Genomic DNA, 14,660 nt, shown 5'->3' on the forward strand with positions numbered 1-14,660 from the left:
AGTTTCACTCAGAACTCTCTGAACAGATTAACAAAATGTTAATCTGTTGCTACCTGATCTACTGTATATACGTATCTAAAACGCTATTTTTATTTCAGATCTCAAACATTCCCACTGATTCTCTCTTTTTTAATTTCTTGTATGTTTCTTGTTTTTTGATAACCTTCCATTTTTAATACTGATAGTTCATCACCATTTGAGAAACGTACTTCACTTAAAGCTGAAGTTAAGATTTACTGCAAGAGACTTGACATGTGAATGCTGACAATTTTTGAAAATATGGTACATCCTTTTGAAAACGTTGATAACATTTCGGATCCCAATTTGGCTCAGTTAACCAGAGAAGTGCAGAGAATTCACCTTGGATCAGACAAAGGATTCACTGATGAATTTCAAAATTATGAACAATTTTGATAGAGCAAATGTGGAGAAAATTATTTCACAGATTTGTTAACCATGAGATATAGATCTAAGATCATTGGCAAAGGGGGAATTGAAGGGTTTGTTGTGCTTTGGAATGCATTGCATAAGGGAGATGTATGCAGATTGCTTTTCTAAAAACAAATTGGATAAAAAATTTAAGGAAAAAAATAATTGTAGAGCTATGAGGAAAGAGCAGGGAGCATGCAACTAATTGGACAACTCCAGTTAAGGGACAGCATAAATTGACTGATGGACTGAATGGCTGCCTTTGTGATTCTAAATAAAGTTCTTTTTCCTCCTCAAATTATGCTTTTGTTTCCCTGAGGGAGAGAGAATGGTTACGTCAGTTTCAGCTGAAGAATGTTAGCATTTTTAACTTGACTTAAAAGAGCTGGCAGAAGTGTTTATATTAAGTTAGTGTGTTAATTTAGATCATATCAGAATAACATTTCAACCCAACCACATTCCTCATTATTAGGGGTAGCATATTTTGAGTGTTAGTAAAAAAAAATGTGATTTTTTAAAGTGCCATTTCATAAGGCAGCCTCTGGGGACATAGAACGTAGCTTTGGTTAGAGATGGGGAAGAATGCTTTAGATCTTGGAAATTAAAAATAAGGACAGTGAAGGCTGAAAATATTCAGCAATTGGTAAAAGGAAAAGACAGAGAAACATATTTTTGGGGTAAATGTTTCATCAGAACTGGGTATTGGAGATGAAGCAAGCCTTTAATGGAACTAATCAACACACAGGTGAGGAGAATTCAATTCTCTCTCAAAACTCCATTGATACCAAGGTGGTTTCCAAGTTTCAATTACCTAATTGAAAGGTAGCAAATGTAACCTCGCTATTTAAGAAAGGAGAGAGAGAGAAAATGTTAGCCTGCTGCCAGTAGTAGGAAAAATGCTGGAATCTATTATTATTAACAGGGTACTGAACAAATAATAGTGGGTTGGGTGGCATCAATGTGGATTTATGAAAGAAAGGTAGTGTTTGATAAATCTGTTGATTTTTGGAGGTTATAACCAGAGAATGAATAAAGGGAAACCAATGTATGTTGTGTATTTGGACTTTCCAAGGTCTTTTATAAGGTGCTACATAAGTCATTATTAAACAGAGTTCCAAGCACCATGAGATTGGAAGCATGGATTAAGATTTGGTTAATGCAGAGAAAATAGAAGGTGGGAATGAAGTAGCTGTTTCCATGTTGGGAGGCTGAGACTAGTGAGGTGGCACAGGGGTTGTTACTGGGCTCCCAGCTGCTCTCAGTCTATATCAATGATTTGGATAAGGTTGCCATGTGTCATATATCCAATTTTGCTAATGATACAAAGCTGGGTGATGTTGTGGCTTCAGGGGCATATAGACAGGATAAAGGAATGGGAAGGGATATGGCAGATGAAATATAATGTGGAAAATATGATGCCATTCACTTTGATAGAAGAAGTAGAAAAACAGTCTATTTTTTGCATGGTGGTAATTGAACAGTGTTGGTAATAAGAGAGGCTTGGGTACCCTTGTACATGAATTAATGAAAGTTCACTGCAGGTAGAGCAAGCAATCAGAAAGGCAAATTTTAATGTGGCCTTTATTGTAAGAGGATTTAAGGACCTGAGTAGAGTAGTCTTGCTGCAACTCTGTAGAGCCCTGGTGTGACCACATCTGGAATATTGTGTACCGTTCTGGTATCCCTACCTAAGGAAGGATCATCAGATGGTCCAATGAGAAGAGATTAGGCAGACTGGGCAGTCTTGAGCTTAGATGAATGAAAGGTGACCTCACTGAAAAGTTCTCTCAGAGCTTAATGAGGCAGATTCAGGATGATGATTCCCTTGCCTGAGGCGTCTACAACCAGGGGTCAGAGTCTCAGAATCAGAAGTTGACTATTCAGGACAGAGTTGAGAAGAAATTTTTTCACCCAGAGTCAGTGAATCTTAAAATTTTCTACAACAGAGGCTGAGTCATTGAATATATTCAGGGCTGAGATTTTTGTCAATAGTGAAGGGTTATGTGGCCAAGCAAGAAAGTGGAGCTGAGAGCAAGACAATCAACCTTGATCTTATTGAATGGCAGACCAGATGCTTTGGGCCATGTGGCCTCCTCCTGTGCCTGTTTCTTCTGATGAAGCAATTTGGGGAAGGGGATAACAGGTAGCTGTTAAGGATTGGCAATAATGGCACCTGTCAGAAACTGTTTAATGGACTTTCAGCAAGGAAGTTCCATAAAAGGCTGAAAGAGATGAAACTATTGGCTGACAAACAGTGAAGTGCTCTTAAAAGAACTAGCAAATAACTGAATTAATAAAACTGCGAGGGACTTGCACAACTAAAGAGAAAGGGTAGGAAATGTGCAAAGAATGAAGAGTCTTTGGTAACTTTGACTTCAGCAGTTGAGGCCCTAAATGTGTCCACCTCCCTTATTCCCTCTCCTTTTGAAGCTGCTACTTAAAATCCACCTCTTTGATTAGAGTTTTTGGTCTTATATCAAATCACTTGAGGAGATATTAGGGTCAAGTTAGCTGGGAAGCAACACAAAGGGATTTTGCTATGTTACAAGTGCTACAGTATATAGGTACCGGTTGTGTTAGTGTCTTGCTTTTCTTCCAGCTTTTAGTTCTCTGTGTGTGTCATCTCCCAAAACAACAGCATGTCTTTTTTTTCAAATACCTTTGGATCTGCTCAGCATTTCTGTGGCTTTCTGTTTTTACTCACATTTGTACCTGTAGATACCCAAAAGCTCTAAACATACTTACCAAATCTTAAAACCATTAACTCTAAGTGGGGATGCAAGATCAAAATATTTCCATGGGTCAGCAAAGATTAATATAAGCATCATATCTTCATCATAGTCAAAATTTAGTGACAAATATCTACAAATTATGTGTAATTGAAAACAGACTTTCTAAAAATTGAAATATAAATGAATGCAAGGACATTCAAATAATATTTCTGTTATATCTCCTTTCTTGGTATAAAATGATTTGAATTCTAATTTAGTGTTTTTGGATTTACTTATTGGCTTCTGAAATTGCAGAATACAGTGTTCACAAAGATATTAACTTACAAAATTTGTTAGCTGCACAAATGATATTCTGTCTGTGAATATTTAATTCAGTTGCACAGAGAGATTTGGTAACAGCTTCAGACTGAAACTCTAGTAATTAAAGTGTGTTTGTGTGTGACCATGTGAATGTTGCAAATTGAATGTAAAATGAGAAAAGTTATTGCACATTTAAGAAGGATCTTGTTACATGCTTTCTGGAGCTCGTTCTTTTCAGCATAATCTTTATTTTTGAATTGGATAGCCTTGAGGGAGAGCTTTGTTCTGCAGATGCTTCAATTTGTAATGTGGTATTTCAGCAGAACATTTTATAAAATGAGTGGCCATTCACCATATGTGTAATTTTTACTTGTGGTTCATTGTTTTGCACACTGTGCAACCAGCAATTTATGTTTGAACGACCATTCTATTCTAGAGACACAAGAGACTACAGATACTGGAATCTGGAGCAACAAGCAATCTGCTGGAGGAACTCAGCGGATCAAGCAGCATCTGCAGGAGGAAAGGAATTGTCAACATTTTGGGTCGAAACCCTGCATCAGGACTGAGAGTGGAGAGGGGAGATGGCCAGTATAGAGAGCAAGAGGGGAGTGGTGTAAAAGGATTCTGAGGTGATTGGTGGACGTGATCTTATACCTGCCTGTCATCTTACACCCCTTCTCTGTCCACCAGTTGCCTCGGAATCCTTTCTCGCCGCTCCCCTTCTCCTTATACTGATCATCTTGCTTTTCCACTCTTAGTCCTGATGCAGGGTTTTGACCCAAAACATCGACCATTCCTTTCTTCCACCAGATGCTGCTTGACCCACTGAGTTCCTCCAGCAGATTGTTTGTTGCCCACCATTCTAGACTCATTGCTGCAAGAACAGCAATGGTGTAAAGAAAATACAAGCTACCTTAACTTTGAAAATAAATAAATATGGCCTTGCTTCTGTTCTCTGCATCCCAATTTTCTTTAACTTATTGCACTGTGGTTTGTTTAGCCTCATTTCTAAACTTACAGACTTCACAACAATGCATAGGAGCCTGTTGGAGCCAGGGATCCTGCAGTAATTCTGCAGTGTTTCTATCATTTCTTGGATGTAAAGTGACTGCACCAATATTTACTCAAGTCTTTTACAATAACTTAGACTCTAACTTGAGAGGTTAGAGTCAGCTGTGTTCGGTTGGTAATACTCTTGCCTTTTAGGTGAGAAAATTGTGGATTCCAGCCATTATGATTCTTGAGCATAATCTAGTCTGACATTCCAGTGCAGTAGTAAAGAAGTGCTGCACTGCACTCAGAATACGAATCAGATTTATTATCACTGACTTGTATGTCGTGAAATTTGTTGTTTTGCAGCAGCAGTACAGTGCAAAGACATAAAATTACTATAAATTACGAAAAAAAAGGAAAAATGAGGTAGTGTCCATGGGTTTATGGACCGTTCAGAAATCTGATGGCAGATGGGAAGAAGCTGTTCCTGAATCATTGAGTGTGGGTCTTCAGGCTCCTGTGCCTCCTCCCCGATGGTAGTAACAAGAAGAGGGCATGTTCTGGATGGTGAGGGTCCTTAGTGATGGATGCCACCTTCTTGATGCACTGCCTCTTGAAGATGTTCTTGATGGTGGAAATTAAAGACTCGTGACACTATTTTGTAGGAGAGCAGGGAAGTTATCCCCAGTTCCCTTGTTAATAACTATCCCTTAATCAACATTTCTTTAAAAAGGATTACTGGTCACTATCACATTGGTAATTGGTTTATTATTGCCACATGCACCAAGATACACTCAAAAGCTTTGGTTTGCATGCCAGACGGGTCATTTCATCATTAGGTACATTGAGGTAGTACAGAAGGAAAACAATAACAGAATGCAGAATATAGTGTTATCAGTTACACAGAAAGTGCAGTGCACATAGACAATAAGATGCAAGGGTCATAATGAGGTAGATTGAGAGATCGAGAGTTCATCCTTAACCTATATAAGGGGTCTTTTCAAGAGCCTTAGAACAGCGGGATAGAAGCTGACCTTGAGCCTGGTAGTTCGTGTTCTGCAGCTTTTGTACCTTCTGCCCAATGGAAGGAGGGAGATTAGAGAATGATCGGGGTGGGAGGGGGTCCTTGATTATGTTGGCTGCTTTCCTAAGGCAATGGGAAGTGTAGACAGAGTCCATGGAGGGGAGGCGGCTGGTTTCTGTGATACACTGGGCTGCATTCACAATTCTCTACAATTTCTTGTGGTTTTGGGCAGAGCAGTTGCTATACCAAGCTGTGACGCATCCAGATAAGGTGCTTTCTATGGTGTATCTGTAAAAATCAGTGAGGATCCTTGGGCTCATGCCGAATTTACTTTGTAGGAGTTTACTGGTTGTAAATTGCTACCGTGATTCCTACGTTTCAACAACGACTATATTTCAGAGGTTCTTCATTGGTTGTAAAGCCTTGAAAGGGACCAAAAAAAAACACTATATAACTGCAAGCCATTTTTAACAAACTCTGGGTGAGAGTCAGAAGCAGCACCAACAGTGCCAGAAAAAGTATTGTACAAAACACACACAGGGCCATGAAACAATGCTACTTGTATTTTTTTTGCTCTTGCCAATTGTTCATTTTTTGAGCTGATACAGGATTTTACAGATATCCATGAGTAAAATTCAAATTTAAATTATGTGAATTATAAATGAATTGTTTTTTGACAATATTAATTATATGAACAAAGTTTTTACGTGTGCCAAGAAAGTGCTCTTATTGAAGTGAATGTTAAAAACATGCTTTTGTGCCAGAAGTGATACAATGTTGGGTTTGTTTTGTAAGTGAGAAAGACCCATAATTTATTCTTGATGCAAGGCAAATTAATTATTAGATCTTCATCATTGAGTGAAGCATTCCCTATATGATACTGCCATCAGTCTCATCTTGCATTTGTTTCTTGGACCTTGATTTCTGTTTTATCAATAATTATTTGAGTTGCAAATCATATTTTTCACAGTTTTGATTATTTTCCACATGGAAGATGCTAGACGTTGTCGTGCAGAGTCAGGGCCATCAGCCTGCTTCTTCTAAATGTTAGTAATTTTTCTTCCAATGATGAGGGATTGTTGAGGATTATCTTGATGGATGATGTTTTCTCAAAGTGTGAAGTGATACCTGGATTCAAAATAACATGGACACTGAAGAGACCAGGCTGGAAGAACCACTTGTCAGAATTGAATATCATATACTTTCTTCAGAATGAGAGACTTTGTAACTCAGTCATTGGGAACAAAAAACACAGTGACTGCATTATTCAAAGTGTAGACTTTCTTTTTTTGAGAGCATTTGAATACATCACTTAATTGCCCAGATTTTGCTATGAGGGTAACAGTGAGGAATAAGGCACTCCTGGTTATTATAAAAGAATTCTGCCAGCAACTTCTGGAGTTCGCACTAGCACAATTGAATGTGGAAATCCAGAAATTCCTTTTAGCGATTCACTGCTTCTCCACTGTACCTCTGTTATGCAGCCTACTGCAGTGTGACCTTCAGAAATCAGTGAACTGACTTAAGGTCAACGTACTTCCAAATACTTCTACCTTAAAGTAAAACCCTAATATTACAAGTCTTTGCATGAAGAGTAAGCAAGTTAATAATAACACTTTAATCCATAATTTATACTTTCTAACTTCACTGATCCCAAAAAGCTAATTTTTATACATGGATTATAATTCTCAGAATCAGAATAAGATTTATTATCACTGACTTAGATGACATGAAATTTCTTGTTTTGTGGCAGCAGTACAGTGCAAAGACAGAAAATAACAATAAATTACAAAAATAAATAAATAGTGCAAAAAGAAAAGGAATAATGAGGTAGTGTTCATGGACTGTTAAGAAATCTGATGGTGGAGGCGAAGAAGTTGTTTCTGAATTGTTGCGTGTGGTCTTCAGGCTCCTGTACCTCCTCCTCGATGGTAGTAATGAGAAGAGGACATGTCCTGGATGGTGAGGGTCCTTAGTGAATATTTCATAATTAGTAGATTTTAAGATAGAAATTAATTGTTTTTTTAAATTTCAGCTTCCATCATAATCTTGTGTACTTTGCAATCCCTGTTTTGTTTTCTGTGAAATGTTTATCTTAGTTAAAAAGTATATTTATTTATTTTTCCTTCCTAGTTTGCTGTCTCTGAGAGTTGTCAATACAGCTGACTGCTCAATTGGATTGACGGCTTGATGACATAATTGTAGCTGGGTGCCAGGGACCCCATAGAACTGACACCTGACAGTGTGAAATTGGTGCCACAATGGGTGCTAGATGTGATAGCATTCTTTGAGGTCTTTTGTAAGCACAATGACTTAACGGTCTAGTGCAGAATCCAGGTTGTTGCTACAAGAATGCAGAAAACATAACTTATTCAGCAATATAACTTGTGATTTTTCTCCACTCCACTCAAATTAAATGTGACAACATCTTTTCCTCAAAGAGCATTTATCAAAACACCTGTTCTATAAATGCATAAGTAGACAGTTGTTAGAACGTGCTTCTTGGGAGCAAGCCAAACAGGCCATTTATAATGTGGGAGTGTTATAAACTAGAATTTAATTCCATTGCTCACACAACTTTTAAAAACAAATTCCATCTGCTTGGTATCGGGAGACATTTTTAAAGGAGCTCTATTTAGTGCCCTGCTGTTTCCTCTACTGAGTACCATTGCACCGTTCAATCCCATTAAATTCACATTTTTCCAAGTGTTGTATGTCATTACTGTGGGACAGTCGACTGCTAGGCAGTGATTCCAATTTAAGGCAGAACTTGGCTTTACTTCCTGTAGCTGCAGCAGCTAAAAGACTGGATACCTGAAATCTGCTGTTTCTCTTCAACCAAAACCTAGGCACTTATGAAATATGATCTTGAGCAACTTTGATAAGTGACCATATACTTCTATTGTTCCTGTCTCTCTTCAGAATTAACTTTAACTGCAACATAAAAAAACATATCTCCCACACTAATGGGCCAGTATTTTTCCTGCTTTTACCAGAACTGTCTTTTTCTGAACAGCTGTGTTTTTGTTCTATTCAATGTATATCTGAGAAAGAGATCCTCTTTCATATCATCAAACAAAAACAAAAGATACTGAAACTCTCTTCGGCATTTGAGCATTTTAAGTGTTCCTCACAACAGCTGAAGGCTCCAATGATCCTTTGCTGCCTTCACATGAAGACTAAGATGAACTCCTGCTATATATGTCTAGGGATTATAAAAGATCATCTGGAAGAATGAAAGGATATCCTGAAAAGCTGGAAAAACTTTGATTGCAAAGTTCCTGAGAGGTCATACTGGGAACATACATTCAACAGGTTCCGGATCAATTCCTGTACTCTTGAAGCAAAGTCGTGCTTTCAAGGTTGGTAGTTGAATGTCAAAGGTACCTATTCAATCTTAGTCAAGACTGAGCACCTTTGCCCCTTTAGTGCTACAACAACAACAACAACTTCACTTTGTAAAGCACCTTCAATGTGCAATGTTCTTCATTGGGAGCATTATCAAGCAAAATTTGACTGAGCCACCAAAGGGAAAATGAGCAATAAATGCTGGAGAAATGCTGGCCTAGACACTGATACCCAGATCACGAAGAAATAAAAAAAAGCTCACCAGAAGCATGGTCAATGAGGTAAACTTTAAGGAGCCTCTCAAGGACAGTAGATGGTAGTGAGGTGGAGATTTTAATAATGGAGTCTGACTACTTAAAACTAACAGATGGTCAGGAGGCCAGAATTGGATGAGTTCAAATTTCTCAGAGCGCTGGCAGAGATACGAGAGGTGTGTCTTGCTTTGGAGTGGTGTATAGGTAGGAGCATTAGGTGTGGAGTTTGTCATGCTCAAATTGCAGCCATGTGAAAATTATTTATGTGTAGTCCTGTGCAGTAATTCGATATTCTATGAGGGAGGTTGTCTTGACTGCCTTTTCAGTGGACAATAAAGATTTCATCTAAGTGTTCCAGGTTCTTGAGGCTTGACAGGCAATATTTCTCTTCCAACCAATGTCACCAAAAGGAGAGTAAAAACTCCTCTATTTTGACCATTTCTGGGAGTTTGTGAATTCAGGGTGGTGCCTTTGCTTGGCTGCCATGCTGCCACTTAGGTAAGAACCACAGTCCTGTCCAGTATTTTAGGTTTGAGAACCTGTTTTTTAAGATGAGCAGGGGAATTCTCACTGGTGTCCTGGCCAATATGTATCCCACTGTCAGCATGTCTAAAATAGATCATGGGGTCAAATGCTATTTGACACAGATGGCCTTCCAAACATTGCTTAATTGCATATGAAAGGTGCCAGGTAACTTCAAGCTTAATGCTTTTCTTTCAACAAGACTAAGTGGACTGACTTGGCAAAATTTAGTCTTTTATGTTCTGAGGCATGCATTCTACCAACAGAATCTAGCTGATGCTCTTCTTTAGGTTACTAGGAATTTCAATAGTCAGTTGCCATGATTTTGCTTGAGCCAAGGAGAGACAGCATAGATCTCACCAGGCTTAACCTTGCATGAGGACCAGATCCTGTTGTAATTAGAAACACATCTGACATAGTGCTCCCTGCAAGGGATTTGGGACATGTCTATCTGTGGTAAGCAACTGCATAAACACGGGAAATGCTGGAAGTACCCAGAAAGTCAGGTGGCAACTGTGGAGAGAGAAATAAAGTTCATGATTCAGGTTGATTATCTTTGATCAGAGCTTGGAAAAGTTAGAAATCAAAGGTTGGAAGCCATGCAAGACTGAATGACACAGATGTGCAGATGCTGGCCAAGAGAGGGTGGTGAAGCTTGTTAATCGCCACAGATCAGTCTGGAGAAGATGAGATGAATGAGCATGGGAGAAATAAAAAAGCTCTGTCTGAGATACAAAAAATTGCTGTTGCTAGTAATCTTACATAGAAAAGAATGCTGGATTTATTTCAGATTTTCAGCAGATGCAATGTTTTGTGTCTTGCAGTTCTAGCATTTTGTTTCTTTTCCCCATCCTCAGTCATCTCTTATTTACGCCTCCTATAGACAGATCAGCTCTGATTAAAAAGCCTTCACTTCCCTCTCTCAGCAGGCACCACCACAAGTTATGTCGTTCAGTCTTTCTGGGTCTCTCTCCACCCTATCATTCCCTTTGTTCTCTCTATCCCTTCTGCTTCTCTACAATTTAAAATATTTTTGATTTCTAACTTTTTCTAGGTAATGTATCTAAAAGCTTAACTCTGTTCCTCCCTCACAGATGCAGCCTAATTATTTCCTGCATTTCTGTTTTTATTTCAGATATGTAGTTTTTATTTGCTTTTGAAGCAGCTGTGTATCTTTTTAAATGCATGGGCTGATTAATGAGGCATGCAGTGACAGACCCAAGAATTTACCATTAGAACAGTTATTTCAATGTAAAATTCACTTAAGAAAGTGAAATAAAGAGAGAGATAAAAGAATGGATTAGAAAGAAAGACACAGAAAGAGGAAAAGAAGCAAAGGTATTTAAAAACTAGCTAATTTTTAAATATTTTTAGTCTTAAACAATAGTTAAAATTTAAAAGAATGGGGCAACAGTAACTTTCAGTACAGCAGATGTTGTTGACAGTAATAAGATTTGCCACAACATTATGAGAATGTTGCTAGGACACAAGGGCCTGAGTTATTAGGGAGAGGTTGGGCAGGCTAGGACTTTATTCCTTGGAATGTAGGAGATTGAGGGGTGACCTTATAGAGGTGTGTATGTAATCATGAGGGGCAAGGATAGGGTGAATGCACACAGTCTTTTTTCCCAGGGAAAGGGAACCAAAAACTAGAGAGCATAGGTTTAAGGTGAGAGGAGAAAGGTTTAAAAGGGACCTGAAGGACAACTTCTTCACACAGAGGGTGGTGGGTATATGGACTGAGCTGCAAGAGGAAGTGGTTGAGGCAGGTACAATAACAACATTTAAAAGGTATTTGGACAGGTATATGGATAAGAAAGGTATAGAGGGATATGGGCAAAACACAAGCAATTGGGACTAGCTTAGGTGGGCATCTTGGTCAGCGTGGACACATTGAGCCGATGGGTCTGTTTCCATGCTGAATTGCTCTATGCCTCTATTAAATATTTATTTGCACCTGAGTGTCTATCACGTAAGTTTAGCAACCATATTGTTTCACAGTTCCTGTTGCTGAGCTTTGCTGAGGTACTGGTGTAGGGCAGCTCTTGGAGGAGCAATGCAAGTCAGCGCTGAGTTTTCCATTTTCAATGTTTTCTGTTCTTAACTGTGCATGTGCGGTCACTGAAAGTTGATGCCCTATGTACTCCTTTTAGTGAGTGCTGTTAGCCTCTTGGTTCTTTCTACTGCATACATTTCAGGCCCATTATTTTTCCACACTTCCTTTTGAATCTCAGAATGTGAAAGATAATGAAGATTTTTTTTCCAATATTTCAATGCTGATAAGTGTCAGTGTCAGCCAAGTCTCACTGCTCCTGCAGGAGGTCCCTGATGTTTTGATGTTAAGATTAGATGATTCTTCTGATCTGCAAGACTTCTTGTTACCCACAATGTTGGAAGTTGAATAGTTTATTGGCTTCAAATGAACTTCACACAAAGGTTATCAGGCAGAACAGAAGAAACTTGTCTCCTCCTCATGCGCACACTATATTCCTTTGATGAACAAGACCTCTCATAGTTTCAAGCATTGTAAACAAGTTCTGGTTTTACATTAAAAACAAGACCTTTTCCTGTTGCAACTCTTCACATTAACTCTCTTAGGCATCATTATTTATTATCCCATTTCATGAAAGAGGCCTTGTAAATGACTGCGGTTTGCTTTCTTCAATTCTTCCTAGAGATATAAACTCCATAAACTTACATGTTCTATCTTGGAGCCACCATGTTCTTGTGGGTGCCACTGCCCATTCTTCCCCCCATCCACCAGTACTAGATTCAGTACTTAAAATGTAGCTGCCATAGGTAATTAAACATGTATACCTGATATAAAAAAGTTTACCCTATTCCTTCATGTGATTTTGAAAAATTTTCCTTCCTGTTGAAATTATCAATCCATGTTCTAATCTTTCTCCATCTAATTTAGAATGGAGATTCAGTCCCAAGAAGGGTTTGATGTACCAGTTGGTCCAAAATTTATTTTGATCCAACAACAAACCACTGCAGATGTTGGAAGCTGGAAATAAAAGTGGAAAATTCTGGAAATACTCAGCAGGCCATGTGATATTTGTAAAGAGAGAAAAAGTCGATGATTCAATTCATGATCTTTCATCAGAACTGGGAAAAGTTAGAGACGAACTTGTTAAAATTTTGTTTTTACCTTTAATTTTTCTTATTTCTAATGTAAGGTTAACTCTGTTTTTCTCTCGGCAAATGTTGTCTGACCTGTTGCGTTTCCTCACATTTACTGTTTTATTTTCAAAGTAAGTTGCTCACAGTTCTTATTACTTGTTAATGTGCAATGGAAGATATTTCTTTCCTGTAGCAAATATTGATAAGAAATCAGGCTGAACATATTTCCCATTCCTGTCTAATATCCATGGACTGTTTAGAGGTTTTCTTTTTCCAGATCAGGGTAAACTTAGGTTATTAGAGATCAAAAATAATAAATAAGGATACATTATGGTTTTTTATTGGCGTGAGGGTGAAGAAGAGCTTTATTTATTCCTGAGTCTTAAGGAACAGAATACCACCTGCTTTGGGGAACTGAAGTCCTCCAAGCAAGGCACAGCTCAAAGCTCAAGGCATACCTAGGCAGAAATACGACGGGTGCTGGAAACCTGAAATAGAAGTAGAAATAGCATCTGTAAAGATAAAACCAGAGTTTGATTGTTATGTTCTGACTTCCAGTTTAGGAGTAAGCAGTTCTTGCAATACTCAGCCCCAATAGCTCAGATGAGTTAGCTATTACTTTTTAATGTCAAGGATCCAGTGTCAACTCTAATTCACTGAGCTTCCTTGAGCAAGAGCTGAATCTGATCCTGGCCATGTAATCACTTTGTTGAAAGATACTTAGTAGCATTACTCAGGACCTGAGTGATCTGGATTAGTTTTGATGATCTCAGGGGTCATGAGGAATTTTGCAAATATTTTCATTTTAATTGGTCTGAGTTATCATATTATTCTCACCTCCTCCAAAGTTGGGTGGGGAGTGACCACAAGGTGACTAGGTACCACAGTTGTGTGGACCAGGCTATTATTAAAGTAATCAAACCCTGGTTTATGTGTAGCAGGGCCAGAATATATCTACCCAGCCACGCTTCACCCAGAGTCAAAACCTGCAATGAATTTGGTAACATCTGATGAAATTTTTGTGATGGAATTCAGTAGGACAATGGCGTCAGGCATAATTGTGTTTAATTTTCAATAAAACTGATGTTCCATGTCCTGTCAATAAAAAGTGCATGGAAACATTAAAACTAAAATTAGGCTAATAAATTAAGCAAACAAATTTATGAACCATGACATTTACATGTATTCATTTCAAATTACATGTCCCGAAAGCAACAGGGTGAAATTGCACTATGCGATTATTAGTAACCAACATGTCAAGATGTGTGCATAATACTCTTCTGTCTAATTCTGATGAAGGTGTGTGCACATTTAAAATAGTGGAAAAGGCATTTTATATTAAGGTCTTAGTTACTAAAATTATGCAACATTTCCAAGTGTAAGGTAATTTTTATTCTTCTCAAAGCTGGCATGTGACCATGCTCTATGATGCAGCAGTGTGTTAAAGCCAGAATCATCAACATCATATCTGTGCAAATGCCACACAGGTTGTGGCAATTTCTATTGTGTAAGCTGAACATTTTAGCAAAGTAACACAGTGGGATGTAACTTCAGGTCAACAATCTAAATGTGGCTTATTTGTGTTTTAAAAATGTGTTTGCGACTTTAGTTTTCAAAGCAAACCCAAATGCACAGAGTTCTATAGATTTTCAGCTAGTTGTGAAAGTCTCCTCATTCCAAACATATTTGGACAGAGCTCTAAACAGAACTGCTCCCACCTCCAATAACATGAAGCTACAATAGAAAACTCTCCTTTGTAAATTGACAGATTCACCCAGGGAGCTTGCAGAAATGGCTAGTGTGCAAAATGGAAATGACACTAGTAAAGAAGACTGTACAATGCTGAGATTTAGCTTTGAAGAAAAACACAGACAGATTTCCACCTTCTGCACCTTACCCAGCTTAAAACTAATTTTAAATGTGAATGTA

The 14,660-nt window shown here is 38.2% G+C and overlaps 1 protein-coding gene across 4 annotated transcripts in view; it reads left to right on the forward strand.

Moving 5' to 3' along the window:
• The window catches only part of znf407 (zinc finger protein 407), a 379,875-nt gene that overhangs the window by 256,987 nt on the left and 108,228 nt on the right, over nucleotides 1-14,660 (forward strand). The gene's annotated exons all lie outside the window — the stretch shown is intronic.

The sequence above is a fragment of the Pristis pectinata genome, chromosome 9, assembly GCF_009764475.1.
Source record: "Pristis pectinata isolate sPriPec2 chromosome 9, sPriPec2.1.pri, whole genome shotgun sequence".
NCBI classification, from domain to species: domain Eukaryota; kingdom Metazoa; phylum Chordata; class Chondrichthyes; order Rhinopristiformes; family Pristidae; genus Pristis; species Pristis pectinata.